This window comes from Perca fluviatilis, chromosome 17, assembly GCF_010015445.1.
Source record: "Perca fluviatilis chromosome 17, GENO_Pfluv_1.0, whole genome shotgun sequence".
Taxonomy (NCBI): Eukaryota; Metazoa; Chordata; class Actinopteri; order Perciformes; family Percidae; genus Perca; species Perca fluviatilis.
Genome location: NC_053128.1, coordinates 35799542 through 35820111, shown reverse-complemented (window position 1 = coordinate 35820111; position 20570 = coordinate 35799542). Strand labels below are relative to the sequence as shown.

Genomic DNA, 20570 nt, shown 5'->3' with positions numbered 1-20570 from the left:
TGTAGAGTAACGTGTTCTAACTGGTGTTCACCGTAGAGTAACATGTTCAAACTGGTGTTCACCGTTAGAGTAACATGTTCTAACTGGTGTTCACCGTGTAGAGTAACATGTTCTAACTGGTGTTCACCGTGGTAGAGTAACATGTTCTAACTGGTGTTCACCGTGTAGAGTAACATGTTCTAACTGGTGTTCACCGTTAGAGTAATATGTTCTAACTGGTGTTTACCGTTCGTGTTGAGTAACATGTTCTAACTGGTGTTCACCGTGTTGAGTAACATGTTCTAACTGGTGTTCACCGTGTAGAGTAACGTGTTCTAACTGGTGTTCACCGTAGAGTAACGTGTTCTAACTGGTGTTCACCGTTAGAGTAACGATGTTCTAACTGGTGTTCACCGTGTTGAGTAACATGTTCTAACTGGTGTTCACCGTGTTGAGTAACATGTTCTAACTGGTGTTTACCGTGTAGAGTAACCTGTTCTAACTGGTGTTCACCGTTAGAGTAACATGTTCTAACTGGTGTTCACCGTGTAGAGTAACATGTTCTAACTGGTGTTCACCGTTAGAGTAACATGTTCTAACTGGTGTTCACCGTAGAGTAACATGTTCTAACTGGTGTTCACCGTGTAGAGTAACATGTTCTAACTGGTGTTCACCGTGTTGAGTAACATGTTCTAACTGGTGTTCACCGTGTTGATTAACATGTTCTAACTGGTGTTCACCGTAGAGTAACGATGTTCTAACTGGTGTTCACCGTGTAGAGTAACGATGTTCTAACTGGTGTTCACCGTAGAGTAACGTGTTTCTAACTGGTGTTCACCGTGTAGAGTAACGTTTCTAACTGGTGTTCACCGTGTTGATTAACATGTTCTAACTGGTGTTTACCGTGTAGATTAACATGTTCTAACTGGTGTTCACCGTGTAGAGTAACGTGTTCTAACTCCGGTGTTCACCGTAGAGTAACGTGTTCTAACTGGTGTTCACCGTTAGAGTAACGTTTCTAACTGGTGTTCACCGTTAGAGTAAGATGTTCTAACTGGTGTTCACCGTGTAGAGTAACGTGTTCTAACTGGTGTTCACCGTTAGAGTAACATGTTCTAACTGGTGTTTACCGTGTAGAGTAACATGTTCCAACTGGTGTTCACCGTGTAGAGTAACATATTCTAACTGGTGTTCACCGGTTAGAGTAACATGTTCTAACTGGTGTTCACCGTGTTGAGTAACATGTTCTAACTGGTGTTCACCGTGTAGAGTAACATGTTCTAACTGGTGTTCACCGTGTAGAGTAACATGTTCTAACTGGTGTTCACCGTGTAGAGTAACATGTTCTAACTGGTGTTCACCGTGTAGAGTAACGTGTTCTAACTGGTGTTCACCGTGTAGAGTAACATGTTCTAACTGGTGTTCACCGTGTAGAGTAACGTGTTCTAACTGGTGTTCACCGTGTAGAGTAACATGTTCTAACTGGTGTTTACCGTGTAGAGTAACATGTTCTAACTGGTGTTCACCGTGTAGAGTAACATGTTCTAACTGGTGTTCACCGTGTAGAGTAACATGTTCTAACTGGTGTTCACCGTGTTGAGTAACATGTTCTAACTGGTGTTCACCGTGTAGAGTAACATGTTCTAACTGGTGTTTACCGTGTTGATTAACGTGTTCTAACTGGTGTTTACCGTGTTGATTAACGTGTTCTAACTGGTAATAAAAAAAGAGCAATTGATGTGTGTGGAGGATGAAGAACAAGCACTATACCTACATATTTATAATGTTCTAGTTACCTGCGCTGTCACTCAAAAAAAAACATCAATCATCTGTTTTTTGATGAAAAGTGACTGCAGGTTTGACGGAGGTTTTAGAACTGTGTCCATCAAGAAACTCTACCCCCATCCCTCCCCCACACTGATATGGGGTCTGTAACATACTAACCATTTGTCTAAATAGACCTTTTCTAACATACTGCTGCTTCTGTGGTGTTGGTGCTTCAAATCTGATTCCCGCACTTCGTCAATTATCACTTTCAGAGTGGTTGGGCCTTTAGAGGCCCCCATAGACCTATTTTTAGCAGCTGGCACACCTGGGTGAACCTTGTGACAAACACAGAACTAGAGCCTAGACTGATCTGTTATGTCCACATCAATCATCATTCCTGTGCTGCTGAATGGTTCCTCTCAACTTCAGGCAATGGGACTGGTAAGATGGCACAGAGCCAGTCAGAGGTTTCATGGTGGAGATACAGGCAGTCAGCTGTGGGACGTCCCACGTCTCCTCTAAACCTTACTGCCAATCACATTTGGCTCGTTGAAATGTGGTTTCAGAGAAACGACCCAGAGGACATAAAGCTGAGAGACAGACTGAGCACGCTCATTAGCTGCTTCACCTGCATCGCCTCACACAGCTGACAAACACACAGGTAAGAAAAAACACACACAGATGTGAAACTGTATGTTGTCTTGCACGTTTAAGCTTTATTCTTGGCCAGATCACCGTTGCAAATGAGAACCTGTTCTCACCGGCATACCTGGTTAAATAAAGGTTAAATAAAAAAATAAATAAAAACCTTCCCATGCATGAGCAGAGACTGAAGTGAAAACAAAGGCCTGCTGACCTCCCTGCTCTTCTGTTAATCACATTATCTTTACAGTCGTTTCCACCATCACGAGCACACGCAACAGTTTGTCGTTGACAGATTGAGACGCTGTGTTCTTCCTGGTGTTAACGTTAAACTGGTAGTTAGTCAGTTCTTCAGAAGTCTAAGGTATGCTGCAGCATGGTGTACCTGAGTGGAGCTGGGAGGAAACACCTGTGTGGGTTTATTCTGATGATGTGTGTGTCTTCCTGTCTCCACAGAACCTTTCTGATCACATCAGATCACAGTTTGATTTAAAGTCAGCTTCTTCATCACTCTGAAGAGGAGATCTCAACACTTCAGGAGGACCAGGAGACCTGGAGATGGACTTGGTTCTAAGAAGACAGAACGGAGACCTCCCTCCTCATGTGTCTGAGTTAATGAACATAATTGAATTCAATAAGGTGCAGGAGAGAACAGATGAAGTCAGAAGAGCAAGATATGTTGCTAGATTAGTCGGAGCAGTAGCAGGAGGAGTAGGAGCAGCAGTAGGACTAGTCCTGGTCCTTGCATCTCCGTTCACTGGGTGGGTTAGCTTAGCAGTAGGAGCGTTAGCAGTAGTAGCAGGAGGAGCTGCAGGAAGAGCTGTAGTAGCAAGAGCAGTAGCAGCAGAACAAGCAGTAGCAGGAGCAGTAGCAGGAGGAGTAGGAGCAATAGTAGGACTAGGACTCATGGTCCTTGCAGCTCTGTTCGCTGGGGGTAATTTAACAGCAGTAGGAGCGGTCAGTAGTAGCAGTAGAGCACTAGCAGGAATGTTAGCAGTAGCAGGAGGAAGATGAGCTGTGGTTATAAATGCAATAAAAACAGAAGTGTAAAGAAAGTAGAAGAACTGGGGAAATTCTTCATGAAGATCATAGAACGGGTGAAGAACGACATGTAAATAATAATACATTTTGAGCAAAGATCAGCTGAACTTCAGGCTGGAAACACTCTGACAGACATGTAGGAGTTTCATAGGACTCTTACAGTAGTGTCAATCCTGGGAAGAAGTGACGGAGTATTGTCTGCTATGGGGAAAATCTTTGCTTGATGGTGTTTCTTGCCCCCAACTACTCCTTCCAGGCAGTGCTGTGACCGTTGCCTTCAAGGCACCTAACCCTAACCCTAAACCTAACCTTAACCAGTGCCTCCCAATGGTGCCTTCCATGCAGCGCTGCCTGGAAGGCACCGTTGGGGGCAAAAAACACCGATAAACAAAATCTTCACACCTACTGCGACCCCTAAAGAGGACAGAGAGTTAACATCTACATCATCAAGTCATCGATGACTTGGAGAAGATGAAGGAAGAACTCAAAGACTTCACACAACAGTGAACATACACGCTGCAGTTTGAAGAAAGGGATTGTTGAATTATGTTATAATTATTTCTCACTAAATCTGCAGTTTTTTTGACACATTTCAAATTGTGGACACAGATGATCCTCTGATCCTGTTTATCTGAAGAAACTCCTCCGTGCACATGTTTCACAATAAAAGCCTGGATAGAAACTCTCTAAACTCAACACATTTGTCTAAACCTTCAGGGAAATGTTAATCAGCTACACTGCCGTGCTAAACGAAAAGACCATAACTCAATTTTGAGAAAATGACTTATTGTCATTTTTGGAACATCTGAAAGATCTGCTTTATCATGTGGACAAATATCTTGAGTAAATTTTATTGTTTTTGGGAGAAAATTGTGTGTTGTCTTTGCCGTAACTTCAAAAGCCGCAGAGAAGCCAAGGCAGAATACCGTAACATCAGTTATGGTTCTTTGTCTTTGTTTCATGGCGCTCCAGAATGTTCAAGTTGAGTTAAGGTACTCTGTAAATGTGCTGCACACGCTGCACACATACACACACACACACACACACACACACACACACACACACACACACACACACACACACACACACAGCAGAGGAAGACGCTGACATGCAGCACATGTACCTGAATGGGAAAGATAGCGCTACACTCATTACTGTAAGTAGGCTACAATAAAACCTAACAGTTAATACAATCAATACCCACTCACCTGTCTACAGGCAAAAACATGTAGGAAGAGATATATTTCTCGTCCACCGCTCTGTTTACACAAACACAGCTCTACTCTACTCTCAATAGAGAATTTTGACAAACAAGCTAAAACAAAAGCTGTCGGTTTGTAGTCTAACTATCTTAGTTTGTCACATATCTTGAAATTTGGACAAATTCTTGTGAAGTTAACTGCTGGCTAAAGTAACCATCCTCCCAGCGGAGCATCTATGGATGTATTATAAGACCAAAACAAACCAAGGTGGCTATGCACGTGAATGACGGCATCTTTATGTTCACGTCTTCATTCTTGCAGTAAGTCTAAATTAGTGCCTCATATCCAAACAGAAAAACATGCTTTATATGCATTAAAACATCAAAACTCTCATTCTTAAGTCTGAAATCTGTCAGAGAGAGTGTGTGAATCAATCATGCGACTGCCTGTGTGGTAGTATGAGTATGAAATACAGAAAAAAACGTATTGATATATCATTTCCATATGATGTTCATACATGTGAAGCCATTTTTATCATAATGAGTCCAATATGGTAAATATTGCTTACATTTTAAGTAAAAGTTATCATTGTTATCATAACATTGTGCTATAAAATAGAAGTTATGGTCTTTTGCATTGGTATGACTGATTGTCATTTTGTGGGCAATGCTAAGGCAGAATACAGTAACTTCCGAAAAAGGGTCAAAGGTCAAATGTGAGTTCAACATTTTTTTGTAGGTAGATTAATACAGGTATACACTACAAAATGTGAAAATTACAATATTATACACGTGGCTCAATTGTCAGGACATGAAGATAACTTTAAAGTCATTTTTCTCAGTTTCACACTGGTGAGTTAGGGCAGTACAGCCCTCACAGGTGAGACGCTGCTGCTGTTTGATTGGTTGCTATGGTCATGTGATTTCAGAGAAACTGAGCGCGCACAGAGCTGCTGTACCTGCATCAACAAACAGGTAAGTACCTCTAAAACCTCTTCATGATGATCTGATTGTAATAATTTAAATATGAAGGTGATCAAACGTAGCTGATCTTAGATGTTCAGTATTTGTTCATGTTGACCCAACACAGTTTCTAAAGAAGAGGCTGGAAACTCTCCATGAATCCAAATGTATCTTTTAAAAGCTGTAATGTTTAGATGTTGTGTTGGTGTGAATGAGAGAGAAGTTAGAGTTCTCCTCCCAGCTGCAGCAGCGTGTACCTGAGTGGAGCTGGGAGGAAACACTTGGGTGTGTGTGTGTGTGTGTGTGTGTGTGTGTGTGTGTGTGTGTGTGTGTGTGTGTGTGTGTGTGTGTGTGTGTGTGTGTGTGTGTGTGTGTGTGTGTGTGTGTGTGTCTGATCTGTGTCTCTTCCTTTCTCCACAGAACCTTTCTGATCACATCAGCACAGGCTCTAGCCTGGTCTATGTCTACATAGAAAGCTGTAATGTTTGGAAGTTATGCCAGCAGCATCTAAGGTGAGCTTGAGTTCTCCCAGCTGCAGCAGCAGCGTGTACCTGAGTGGAGCGTTGAGGAAAAAACTGTGTGTGTGTGTGTGTGTGTGTGTGTGTGTGTGTGTGTGTGTGTGTGTGTGTGTGTGTGTGTGTGTGTGTTTGTGTGTGTGTGAGTGGGTGTGTGTGTGTGTGTGTGTGTGTGTGTGTGTGTGTGTGTGTGTGTGTGTGTGTGTGTGTGTGTGTGTGTGTGTGTGTGTTTTAATCTGATGGTGTGTGTCTCTTCCTGTCTCCACAGAACCTTTTTGATCACATCAGATCACAGTTTGATTTAAAGTCAGCTTCTTCATCACTCTCAACACTTCCAGGAGGACCAAGAGTCCTGAAAATGGCTTCAACACCAAGAAGAAGGGGAAGTAAAGGGAGCATAATAAGAACTTTGTAAGTGTTACAGACAGTTTATTAAAAAGATAGATTATAAAGACAGTAGTGTTCATGTTTACATCACGATCACCTCTTGGACCAATCAACATGTAAGGGACCCTCATTATCGTGTAAACTTACCATTGAAGTTTGGTGATATTTGGAGCCTTGTTGGTGGTATAAAATAGCAATTTGTTTTACTTTCCCTATGCCCTGAATACAAGCGTTGTAAGCTAATCAGCAGTTTGCACTAGCATGTTTCAAGCTAGAGACACATCCGATTAGCATGAAAACAGATCCCAGAGAATGGTTTGACTCTGTACACATATGTTATTAACCTCTCTAGGGTCATTTTGCACCAGAATTGTCCTTTATTGAACAAACTCAAAGAACATGCAGCTTCATTCATCAGAGAGTTTGACAGCAGTGAACAGAAGATGAGACAGATTGTTAGAGAGTTTAGGAAGATCGCTGATGAAATCAGAATGATACAGAAGAGTACAGATAGAGTCAGAAGAGCTGGTGCATGAAAAGTCTGCAGCTTAGTGGGTGATTTATGAATTGTAATAAAAATTGTAATTAAATAAGTGAATGGATGTATATCTTTTCACTCTAAAATCTGTCTGTTTGGTGGGTGTTATAGGCTAAATGAAGGGCTAATCTTTCATTAATGTCAGAGTTTGACAGGTCATATTTGTGCTGTTTCAAACCTATAAACATTAATTTAAAGCTTCCATAAAATAACTTCAGTATCTCAGTCCAACAGTGAGTGAGATTAAATATTAAAACAACAGTCAAAAATATAAAATATCAGTTTTTATTGGGTCAGATACTGAAAACAGAACAGTGTCACTCCACTCAAATACAGATTTTAATTCTGAAACTAAACCTCCGTTATGTGATACTAGTTGTTTATCTATAGCTAATGTTTCTGTGTGAACGAGGCCTTTTCTTCATGCTGCAGCTTCTATCACTACCTCAATGATAATGAGATAATGTATAATAATATATTATGGAATGAGAAAGTTAACTTGATGGACTTCCCCACTTCATCTGACACTGTGAGATTGATATTAAAAGCCACAAGGCGGAAGGACGGGCCAGCGCCAGCGTCACTTGAAGTTCTCCATTAGGGTTAGGTTGGGGAGGGTTCAGAGGTTGGAGAGGGTTCAAAGGGTTAGGGTTAGGTTGGGGAGGGTTAGGTTTGGGTTAAAACCCAATGCCCGAGATGGCTGTACTGAGGGAACAGGCACAAAGGGACTGATGGTGTGATTAAAACACTTAAAAACCTCCTTAAAAACCGAGTTTGGTTATATAAAAGAAGGCCAGATATTAAAGGCAGGTTAAAAGAACCACTGGACAGGACGGATAGCTGGAAAATACAACTTTAAATAAAAGGTCACTTCCACACCTGCCCTGGTCTCTTTGGAAGTTATGGAAGGATTATATATGAACCATGTTACATATTTATTAACTCTCCACATATCACACACACTAGATTAGTTATGAAGGATTATATATGAACCATGTTACATATTTATTAACTCTCCACATATCACACACACTAGATTAGTTATGGAAGGATTATATATGAACCATGTTACATATTTATTAACTCTCCACATATCCACACACACTAGATTAGTTATGGAAGGATTATATATGAACCATGTTACATATTTATTAACTCTCCACATATCACACACACTAGATTAGTTTGATTGATTGATTGATTATCAGGAGATAAAGTCTAAAGACAATCTGAGGAGTAGACCGACCCAGAGCTCTGAGGGATGTGAAAGCACCGGTTTCTGCTCGGTAGAAGACACAAATCTGTATGAAATCAACCTGGTTTAAAAAACAAAGCAAGGTCATGGAAAATACTACACTACCCACAATCCTAAGCCTAACAGTGATGTCTCTGATTGGTCCAACTCAGGGTTACCATGGAAATGTTTATCGTACGGCTACAGTGAGCTTCTACCATCAAAGTCTCTGATAGTTACTGTAAACAGTCTTGGTCCTTTTGACTTTTGCTGTTTTCAAAATGTCTTTTGCACCAAATCAAATGTTTTATGTTCCTGATTCCTCTACGTAGCTGGATGGCTCGGTTCCAGGGTTAAAACTCTATATATATATATATCAGCATTTAATCAAACATGCAACAGATATTGAACAGAGGAAATCGCTCGAGGAGGCAGGGCCGTTCAGAAAATGGGCGGTCACTGTTGAGCTCTATACCAGTTATAGGGATCACACACATTCATAATTCTTCAAATCATAAACATTGATATTCACTGATCTGGTTCATTTTCAAACAGCACCAATAATGTATAAAGCAATAAACAACCTGCTACCTGGTTTTAAACCCTCTGATGTACAACAGGGGGCAAAAGTGACCGAGAGAATGACTTTGTTTCATATCTCTGCATGTCATGCAAACTGACCCGAGCAAATTACTTTTATATATCTTTGCATATTATGCATTTTATAACCTTAATATTTAATGAATTCCTTATATAAGCAGTCCCTCCAGGATTCCGCTGCCTTTTTTTAGATTGTTGCAGTCAAAAAGCCTGATTTCGCGGGAGCTTTGTAAAAAATTTTGATAAAAGTTGCGATGTATTTTGTATGTTTGTTGCAATGAAGTTTGCAACAAACATTCAGAGTATAGTTCTTTAAAAATAAAATGGAAACATGTTTTGGGGAGAATAAAACTATCCTGGGCTGAGTTTTCCCTAGTAACCTTACCAAAAGGCTCAGGATGCTGCAAATGTTGGTATAATATGAAAATGGCTGGTGAATTTAAGACAAAAAATAATAATTTATTGAATGAATCAAATTTGAAAATATCTATCAGTGGCTTGTTGATCTTTACATTGTTAGTTAATTTCCTAACCTGGCCTGGGACTCCACATTCATACAGTTTGATAAAGTACTGACTTTGACTTATCATTGCACTTACAATGGCGAAGTGGCTGTCCTCAATTTAGGTCATTGTGTCGTCTCATCTCCTTTTTCTCCTGCATCCCGCGGTGTTTGTGTGTTTGTGTGCGTGTTGGGCTAACGTCAGTCGCGGGAGCGAGCAGGGCCCTACCCGGCTGCAGAGAGCCCGACAGCCAGGATTGAAATGGCAGCAACTTCAGCAACTTTTAAATCGTTAAAGGTCTAGACAGAAAGTCTACAGTTATAAACCTGAAAATTAGCGCATAATATGTGGTGCAACAGCCTGTGTCACAGTGATTTGTCTCGTCTTACTACATCCTCCATGCGTTTCTGTCATTCTCCGCGTATGTTTAAGCGGTGGCAAAGTGTTTGTCAATTGTTCGATTTCCTTTTTGTGCGACCAACAATGACTGGATCTTGCCAAAACAGTTTACCCCGCTTTAGTAAAGAACATACTGTTTTTCCGGTCCTTTGCTGTTATTTTTGTAGGTAAATGTGAGACGTTGACAGCACACATGTCTGCCTGCGTATGCTGCTGCATCTTCTGAACAAACAAGGAAGTGAGTTTGCTGGCCGTGTAATGACGGCTTTGCAGGAGACCGATGATTGGTCAAAGTTGCGAAAAGTTGCTGTGATTGGTCAAAAGTTCGCGAGAATTAGCACCAAAGTAGCGGTGGTTGGTTGAATTGGCATGAATTGGCGCGGATTAGCGACATCGCAGAAATCCTGGAGGGACTGTATAATTTATTAAAGAAGCCGACGCGAAATCTGGGAGCAGTAACACTGCCTCTAACGCGTCATTACCACAAAGACTGGCCCTGGGTGGCAGCCAACGGCAACTTTCACATTCCTCCTCCTCACCTCCCTCTGCTTTTCTTTTCCTCCATTCTACAATTCTTCTATTGAGTTGTTGTAAGATCATTTTATTGTTTGAAGATTATGTTTCGTGCATTTCCACCTTTAATCACTGGGACAGCATGAAGGGGGAGAGAGGAGACATGTAGGAAACCTGCCGCAGGTCCAGTTCAAACCCTCGGCCTCTGCGGCGAAGGAATAATCCCTCTCTATATGGGCACCAGCTCTACCAGCTAAGCTACCCGGGTGCCCAAAGATCATTTCATTTTTGAATAATACCCATTTTTGTATCACTACCACATTAATGCGCCAACTAGTCTATATAGATGACATATATATGACATTCCACTTCCGCAGGAAATTCCAGATGAATCAGACAGCTAGCTAGACTATCTGTCCAATCGGGAGTTTTCTGTTGCAGCGACAGCAACTCCATCCCGAGTTAAAGCTCTGCCCAAGATGATTGTGATTGGTTTAAAAAGAAATGCCAATAAACCAGAGCATTGTTTACCTCCCATCGAATGCTGTGTTTACAGAAAGACACAAAATACCTAAAATTGACTAAAATACCAATTATGTATTCTCAATGGAATTTGATAGGAAACTTTGATTTCTTTACATAAACTAAACAAACAAACTTATCTTATTGCGGACCACTACCTTTAGGTCGGTGGTTCCCAATTCTTCCTTGTCGACCCCTACTCATGTCTAAGAAAAGCTGAGCTTTAAATGGTTAAAATCATTCAGACAGTTAACCCAATGTCAGTGCGGCACCAGCAAAAATCAAGTTTTGTAGCAAGGGCAGACTATATTGAACTGCATCTTGTTTTCTGCACAACAAGGACAGGGGTCTGTAGTTCATAACCACTTTCCTAATTAACAAATATAAATAGGTTTTCACAGTCTTCATGGAGTGCTGCTTCGATTTGTCTGTAGAAAGTGTCTTTCTGGTGTTCTTCATGTCTAATATCTTTCCTAATACATTTATCTTGTGTTGTTCTTTTCACACATAACTAAGATAGAGGAAAAACTTACATTATATTCCATTTAATTGCTACAGAGTGAAATGACACCAAATGCACCATTTTATGGGAACGTACACAGAGCATGACAAAGATGACATAATTGTTTATTGTCGCTTGACGGCGTACCTGTTGCCCTGGTCTTTGAACATCTGCAGACTGAATCTGACGCTATACAGTCACACCTGTTCATCTCAAACTGAGGTGTTAAATGCTGAAAAAAACAAAGTTATGCTGTTTTCTAACAAAGGAAGATGCCTGGCGGTTTACCATGAGAATAAACCTCTTTATACAACAGACTACCCGACGCCCACATTCATACACCTTTCTGAGGGGTTTGGTTTCATCTAAACTCAATGCGTTACATTTATGACTTTACATGATTACTACCAATACCCGTATTTTAACCAGTCTCTAATGTACCCAATTCATGTTTTAGCTCTGGTATTTACTTTTCTACAGGAACACCTCGTCAAAATTATGACAACATCCCCTACAAATATATTACCCATTCAGGATCTCTGCTGTCTACCAGCTGATACCAAAGAGATTGGAACTCGGTAAAATTGCTATTAGAAGATGAAAAACTCCAAACAAAGGGAAAACAAAACCATCTTACTTGTTGGTGGAAACAGGAACAGGAAAATCTACTCTGGTCGCTCTGGTCAACTTCACAGCCATGGGAGTGGGGTGGGGAGGATGATGTCTGGTTTAAGATCGTAGAGGAGGAGAGTCAAATGAAAGTCAGATGGTGTGATTGTTTATCAGATCTTGGGTTTGAAAAGTAAATCATACCCTACTCTCTGACCATCACTCGATACTCCACGGATGCAGCGAAGAACACCAGAGGGACCAGATGACTTCATCAGTCAAAGATTGTTGACTTGGGCAGAGTCAAAGGATTAAGGTTCATGGGGATTAATGCGGTGGGTCTGAGAAAGGGTGTCTCAAATCGCAGAGTAACATGTTCTAACTGGTGTTCACCGTGGAGTAACATGTTCTAACTGGTGTTCACCGGGGGTAGTAACATGTTCTAACTGGTGTTTACCGTGGTAGAGTAACATGTTCTAACTTGTGTTCACCGTGGTTGAGTAACATGTTCTAACTGGTGTTTACCGTGTAGAGTAACATGTTCTAAACTGGTGTTCACCGTAGAGTAACATGTTCTAACTGGTGTTCACCGTGTTGGAGTAACGTTTCTAACTGGTGTTCACCGTATAGAGTAACATGTTCTAACTGGTGTTCACCGTGTAGAGTAAACGTGTTCTAACTGGTGTTTACCGTAGAGTAACGTGTTCTAACTGGTGTTCACCGTAGAGTAACATGTTCTAACTGGGTTTACCGAAATATAGAGTAACATGTTCTAACTGGTGTTCACCGTAGAGTAACATGTTCTAACCGGTGTTACTAGGTAACTCTGGTTGAACTGTTCTAACGGTGTTCCCTTAAGTAACATGCTAACTGTGTTCACCGTAGAGTAAATGTTCTAACTGGTGCACGTTGAGTAACTGTCTAACTGTGTCACCGTTTGGAACATGTCTCTGGTGTTCCCGTGTAGGTAACATGTTCTAACTGGTGTTCACCGTGTTGAGTAAGATGTTCTAACTGGTGTTCACCGTGAGTGTAACATGTTCTAACTGGTGTTCACCGTGTAGAGTAAGATGTTCTAACTGGTGTTCACCGTGTTGAGTAACATGTTCTAACTGGTGTTCACCGTGTTTAGAAGTAACATGTTCTAACTGGTGTTCACTGTAGAGTAACATGTTCTAAACGGTGTTCACCGTAGTAAGTAACATGTTCTAACTGGTGTTCACCGTAGAGTAACATGTTCTAACTGGTGTTCACCGTAGAGTAACGTGTTCTAACTGGTGTTCACCGTTGGAGTAACATGTTCTAACTGGTGTTCACCGGTAGAGTAACATGTTCTAACTGGTGTTCACCGTGGAGTAAGTAACATGGTCTTAACTGGTGTTCACCGTTGAGTAACATGTTCTAACTGGTGTTCACCGTAGAGTAACATGTTCTAACTGGTGTTCACCGTAGAGTAACATGTTCTAACTGGTGTTCACCGTATTGAGTAACATGTTCTAACTGGTGTTCACCGTGTTGAGTAACATGTTCTAACTGGTGTTCACCGTGTTAGTAAGATGTTCTAACTGGTGTTCACCGTGTTGAGTAACATGTTCTAAACTGGTGGTTTACCGTGGTGAGTAATATGTTCTAACTGGTGTTCATCGTGTTGAGTAAGATGTTCTAACTGGTGTTCACCGTGTAAGTAACATGTTCTAACTGGTGTTCACCGGTAGAGTAACATGTTCTAACTGGTGTTCACCGTGTTGAGTAAGATGTTCTAACTGGTGTTCACCGGTAGAGTAACATGTTCTAAACTGGTGTTCACCGTGTTGAGTAACCATGTTCTAACTGGTGTTCACCGTGTTGAGTAACATGTTCTAACTGGTGTTTCACCGTGTAGAGTAACATGTTCTAACTGGTGTTCACCGTAGAGTAACATGTTCTAACTGGTGTTCACCGTAGAGTAAAATGTTCTAACGTGTTCACCGGTAGAGTAACATGTTCTAACTGGTGTTCACCGTTGAGTAAGATGTTCACTGGTTCACCGTTTGAGTAACATGTTCTAACTGGTGTTCGCGTGTAGAGTAACATGTTCTAACTGGTGTTCACCGTAGAGTAACATGTTCTAACTGGTGTTCACCGTAGTGTAACATGTTCTAACTGGTGTTCACCGGTTTTTTTTTTTTTTTTTGTTAGTAACATGTCTACTGGTGTTCCCGTTTGAGTAACATGTTCTAACTGGTGTTCACCGTAGGTAATAAATGTTCTAACTGGTGTTCACTGTTGAGTAACATGTTCTAACTGGTGTTCACCGTAGTTGAGTAACATCTCTTGTGTAATGTATGTTCACTTAGATAACATGCTCTGTGTTCACCGTGTTGAGTAAATGTTTACTTCGTTGAGTAACATTCTACTTGTTCACGTTGAGTAAGATGTCTAGCCCTGTTGAGTAACATGTTCTAACTGGTTTTACCGGTAGAGTAACATGTTCTAACTGGTGTTCATCGTGTTGAGTAAGATGTTCTAACTGGTGTTCACCGGTAGAGTAACATGTTCTAACTGGTGTTCACCGTGTAGAGTAACATGTTCTAACTGGTGTTCACCGTGTTGAGTAAGATGTTCTAACTGGTGTTCACCGTTAGAGTAACATGTTCTAACTGGTGTTCACCGTGTGTTGAGTAAGATGTTCTAACTGGTGTTCACCGTGTTGAGTAACATGTTCTAACTGGTGTTTACCATGGTGAGTAACATGTTCTAACTGGTGTTCACCGTGTAGAGTAACATGTTCTAACTGGTGTTCACCGTAGAGTAACATGTTCTAACTGGTGTTCACCGTATAAAGTAACATGTCCTAACTGGTGTTCACCGTAGAGTAACATGTTCTAACTGGTGTTCACCGTGTTGAAGTAAGATGTTCTAACTGGTGTTCACCGTGTAGAGTAACATGTTCTAACTGGTGTTTACCGTGTTGAGTAACATGTTCCTAACTGGTGTTCACCGTGTTGAGTAACATGTTCTAACTGGTGTTCACCGTAGTAATATGTTCTAACTGGTGTTCACCGTGTTGAGTAACATGTTCTAACTGGTGTTCACCGGTAGTGAATAACATGTTCTAACTGGTGTTCATCGTGTTGAGTAAGATGTTCTAACTGGTGTTCACCGGTGGTAGAGTAAGTAACATGTTCTAACTGGTGTTCACCGTAGAGTAACATGTTCTAACTGGTGTTCACCGCGTGTTGAGTAACATGTTCTAACTGGTGTTCACCGTAGAGTAACATGTTCTAACTGGTGTTCACCGGTAGAGTAACATGTTCTAACTGGTGTTCACCGTTAGAGTAACATGTTCTAACTGGTGTTCACCGTGTTGAGTAAGATGTTCTAACTGGTGTTCACCGTGTAGAGTAACAGTTCTAACTGGTGTTCACCGTAGAGTAACGTGTTCTAACTGGTGTTCACCGTAGTAGTAACGTGTTCTAACTGGTGTTCACCGTAGAGTAACGTGGTTCTAACTGGTTTCACCGTAGAGTAACGTGTTCTAAACTGGTGTTTACCGTGTAGAGTAACATGTTCAACTGGTGTTCACCGTAGAGAAGTACATGTTCTAACTGGTGTTCACCGTAGAGTAACATGTTCTAACTGGTGTTCACCGTGTACCATGCGTTGGTGTTCCTAACGTGTACGTGTGAGTAACATGTTCTAACTGGTGTTCACCGTGTTGAGTAACATGTTCTAACTGGTGTTCACCGTGTAGAGTAACATGTTCTAACTGGTGTTCACCGTGTTGAGTAACATGTTCTAACTGGTGTTCACCGTTGAGTAACATGTTCTAACTGTTGTTCACCGTGGTAGAAAGTAACGGTTCTAACTGGTGTTCACCGGGTTTGAGTAACATGTTCTAACTGGTGTTCACCGTAGAGTAACATGTTCTAACTGGGTATACTACCGTGTTCGCGTAAGTATACGGTACTAATACGTTCCAACTGGTGTTCACCGTTGAGTAACATGTTCTAACTGGTGTTCACCGTTAGAGTAACATGTTCTAACTGGTGTTCACCGTGTAGAGTAACATGTTCTAACTGGTGTTCACCGTGTTGAGTAACATGTTCTAACTGGTGTTCACCGTGTAGAGTAACATGTTCTAACTGGTGTTCACCGTGTTGAGTACGATGTTCTAACTGGTGTTCACCGTGTGAGTAACATGTTCTAACTGGTGTTCACCGTAGTAACTTTCTTGTGTTCACCGTAGAGTAAGATGTTCTAACTGGTGTTCACCGTAGAGTAACATGTTCTAACTGGTGTTCACCGTAGAGTAACATGTTCTAACTGGTGTTCACCGTGTTGAGTAACATGTTCTAACTGGTGTTCACCGTGTAGAGCAACATGTTCTAACTGGTGTTCACCGTGTTGAGTAAGATGTTCTAACTGGTGTTCACCGTTTGAGTAAATGTTCTAACTGGTGTTTACCGTAGAGTAACATGTCTAACTGGTGTTCACCGTGAGTAACATGTTCTAACTGGTGTTCACCGTGGAGTAAATGTCTAACTGGTGTTCACCGTAGAGTAACATGTTCTAACTGGTGTTCACCGTGTTGAGTAACATGTTCTAACTGGTGTTCACCGTGTGGAAATACGTGTTCAACTGGTGCTTACCGTAGAGTAACATGTCCTAACTGGTGTTCACCGGTAGAGTAACATGTTCTAACTGGTGTTCACCGTGTAGAGTAACATGTTCTAACTGGTGTTCACCGTTAGAGTAACATGTTCTAACTGGTGTTCACCGTGTGAGTAAGATGTTCTAACTGGTGTTCACCGTATGAGTAACATGTTCTAACTGGTGTTCACCGACCACAACGGTAGAGTAACATGTTCTAACTGGTGTTCACCGTGTTGAGTAACATGTTCTAACTGGTGTTCACCGGTAGAGTAACATATTCTAACTGGTGTTCACCGTTAGAGTAACATGTTCTAACTGGTGTTCACCGTTGAGTAACATGTTCTAACTGGTGTTCACCGTGTTGAGTAACATGTTCTAACTGGTGTTCACCGTGTTTAGTAAGATGTTCTAACTGGTGTTCACCGTGTTGAGTAACATGTTCTAACTGGTGTTACCGTGTAGAGTAACATGTTCTAACTGGTGTTCATCGTGTGAGTAACATGTTCTAACTGGTGTTCACCGTAGAGTAACATGTTCTAACTGGTGTTCACCGTGTAGAGTAACATGTTCTAACTGGTGTTCACCGTGTTGAGTAAGATGTTCTAACTGGTGTTCACCGTTAGAGTAACATGTTCTAACTGGTGTTCACCGTGTTGAGTAACATGTTCAACTGGTGTTCACCGTTAATGTTACTGGTGTTTACCGTGTAGAGTAACATGTTCTAACTGGTGTTCCCGTATGAGTAACATGTTCTAACTGGTGTTCACCGTGTAGAGTAAATGTTAGTGCACCGTGTGAGTAACATGTTCTAACTGTGTCCGTAGAGTAACATGTTCTAACTGGTGTTCACTGTAGAGTAACATGTTCTAACTGGTGTTCACCGTATGAGTAACATGTTCTAAACTGGTGTTCACCGTAGTTGAGTAACATGTTCTTAACTGGTGTTCACCGTGTAGAGTAACATGTTCTAACTGGTGTTTCACCGTGTAGACTTACGTAACATGTTCTAACTGGTGTTCACCGTGTTGAGTAAGATGCTAACTGGTGTTCACCGTAGTAGTAACGTTCTAACTGGTGTTCACCGTAGAGTAACATGTTCTAACTGGTGTTCACCGTAGAATAATAATGTTCTAACTGGTGTTCACCGTGTAGAGTAACGTGTTCAACCTGGTGTTCACCGTAGAGTAACGTATTCTAACTGGTGTTTACCGGTAGAGTAACATGTTCTAACTGGTGTTCACCGTAGAGTAACATGTTCTAACTGGTGTTCACCGTAGAGTAACATGTTCTAACTGGTGTTTACCGTAGAGTAACGTGTTCTAACTGGTGTTCACCGCGGTTGAGTAACATGTTCTAACTGGTGTTCACCGTAGAGTAACATGTCCTAACTGGTGTTTACGCGGTAGAGTAACATGCCTAACTGGTGTTCACCGGTGTTCTAACTGGTGTTCACCGTGTTGAGTAACATGTTCTAACTGGTGTTCACCGTGTTGAGTAACGTGTTCTAACTGGTGTTCACCGTAGAGTAACGTGTTCTAACTGGTGTTTACCGTGTAGAGTAACATGTTCTAACTGGTGTTCACCGTAGAGTAAATGTTCTAACTGGTGTTTACCCGGTAGAGTAACGTTCTAACTGGTGTTCACCGTGTTGAGTAACATGTTCTAACTGGTGTTCACCGTGTTGAGTAACATGTTCTAACTGGTGTTCACCGTGTTGAGTAACATGTTCTAACTGGTGTTCACCGTGTAGAGTAACATGTTCTAACTGGTGTTTACCGTGTAGAGTAACGTGTTCTAACTGGTGTTCACCGTGTTGAGTAACATGTTCTAACTGGTGTTCACCGTGTTGAGTAACATGTTCTAACTGGTGTTCACCGTGTTGAGTAACATGTTCTAACTGGTGTTCACCGTAGAGTAACGTGTTCTAACTGGTGTTCGGTTGAGAATAACTTTCGTGTAGAGTAACGTGGTTCTAACTGGTGTTCACCGTGTTGAGTAACATGTTCTAACTGGTGTTCACCGTGTTGAGTAACATGTTCTAACTGGTGTTACCGTGTGAGAACATGTTCTACTGGTGTACCGTGTATAACGTGCTAGTGTTTCGTTAATAACATGTCTACTGGTGTTTACCGTGTTGAGTAACATGTTCTAACTGGTGTTCACCGTGTTGAGTAACATGTTCTAACTGGTGTTCACCGTAGAGTAACGTGTTCTAACCTGTTACCGTGTAGTAACATTTCTATGTGTTTACGTAGAGTAACGTGTTCTAACTGGTGTTTACCGTGTAGAGTAACATGTTCTAACTGGTGTTACCGGTAGAGTAACATGTTCTAACTGGTGTTCACCGTGTGGAGATAACATGTTCTAACTGGTGTTCACCGTAGAGTAACATGTTCTAACTGGTGTTTACCGTGTAGAGTAACGTGTTCTAACTGGTGTTCACCGTGTAGAGTAACATGTTCTAACTGGTGTTCACCGTGTAGAGTAACATGTTCTAACTGGTGTTCACCGTGTTGAGTAACATGTTCTAACTGGTGTTTACCGTGTAGATTAACATGTTCTAACTGGTGTTTACCGTGTAGAGTAACATGTTCTAACTGGTGTTCACCGTGTAGAGTAACATGTTCTAACTGGTGTTCACCGTGTTGAGTAACATGTTCTAACTGGTGTTTACCGTGTAGAGTAACATGTTCTAACTGGTGTTCACCGTGTTGATTAACGTGTTCTAACTGGTGTTCACCGTGTTGAGTAACATGTTCTAACTGGTGTTCACCGTGTAGAGTAACATGTTCTAACTGGTGTTTACCGTGTAGAGTAACGTGTTCTAACTGGTGTTCACCGTGTAGAGTAACATGTTCTAACTGGTGTTTACCGTGTAGAGTAACATGTTCTAACTGGTGTTCACCGTGTAGAGTAACATGTTCTAACTGGTGTTTACCGTTAGAATAACATGTTCTGTTCATTACCTAGAGTAACATGTTCTAACTGGTGTTTCTTGATTAACGTGTTCTAACTGGTAATAAAAAAAGAGCAATTGATGTGTGTGGAGGATGAAGAACAAGCACTATACCTACATATTTATAATGTTCTAGTTACCTGCGCTGTCACTCAAAAAAAAAAAAAAACAATCATCTGTTTTTTGATGAAAAGTGACTGCAGGTTTGACGGAGGTTTTAGAACTGTGTCCATCAAGAAACTCTACCCCCCCCCCATCCTCCCCCCACACTGATATGTGGGTCTGTAACATACTAACCATTTGTCTAAATAGACCTTTTCTAACATACTGCTGCTTCTGTGGTGTTGGTGCTTCAAATCTGATTCCCCGCGACTCGATTATTACTTTCAGAGAGGGGTTGGGCCTTTAGAGTTTTTGGGTTTTTGAAGCGCCGCCATAGACCTATTTTTAGCAGCTGGCACACCTGGGTGAACCTTGTGACAAACACAGAACTAGAGCCTAGACTGATCTGTTATGTCCACATCAATCATCATTCCTGTGCTGCTGAATGGTTCCTCTCAACTTCAGGCAGTGGGACTGGTAAGATGGCACAGAGCCAGTCAGAGGTTTCATGGTGGAGATACAGGCAGTCAGCTGTGGGACGTCCCACGTCTCCTCTAAACCTTACTGCCAATCACATTTGGCTCGTTGAAATGTGGTTTCAGAGAAACGACCCAGAGGACATAAAGCTGAGAGACAGACTGAGCACGCTCATTAGCTGCTTCACCTGCATCGCGTCACACAGCTGACAAACACACAGGTAAGAAAAACACACACAGATGTGAAACTGTATGTTGTCTTGCACGTTTAAGCTTTATTCTTGGCCAGATCACCGTTACAAATGAGAACCTGTTCTCACGGGCATACCTGGTTAAATAAAGGTTAAATAAAAAATAAATAAAACCTTCCCATGCATGAGCAGAGTGAAGTGAAAACAAAGGCCTGCTGACCTCCCTGCTCTTCTGTTAATCACATTATCTTTACAGTCGTTTCCACCATCACGAGCACACGCAACAGTTTGTCGT

General features: G+C 41.5%; 1 protein-coding gene and 1 pseudogene across 2 annotated transcripts in view; both read left to right on the top strand.

The window, feature by feature from the left end:
* LOC120545322 (molybdopterin synthase catalytic subunit) overlaps positions 1–20570 on the top strand; it is a 346107-nt gene that overhangs the window by 215812 nt on the left and 109725 nt on the right. The gene's annotated exons all lie outside the window — the stretch shown is intronic.
* The window catches only part of LOC120545297, a 10823-nt pseudogene continuing 10204 nt past the window's right edge, over positions 19952–20570 (top strand).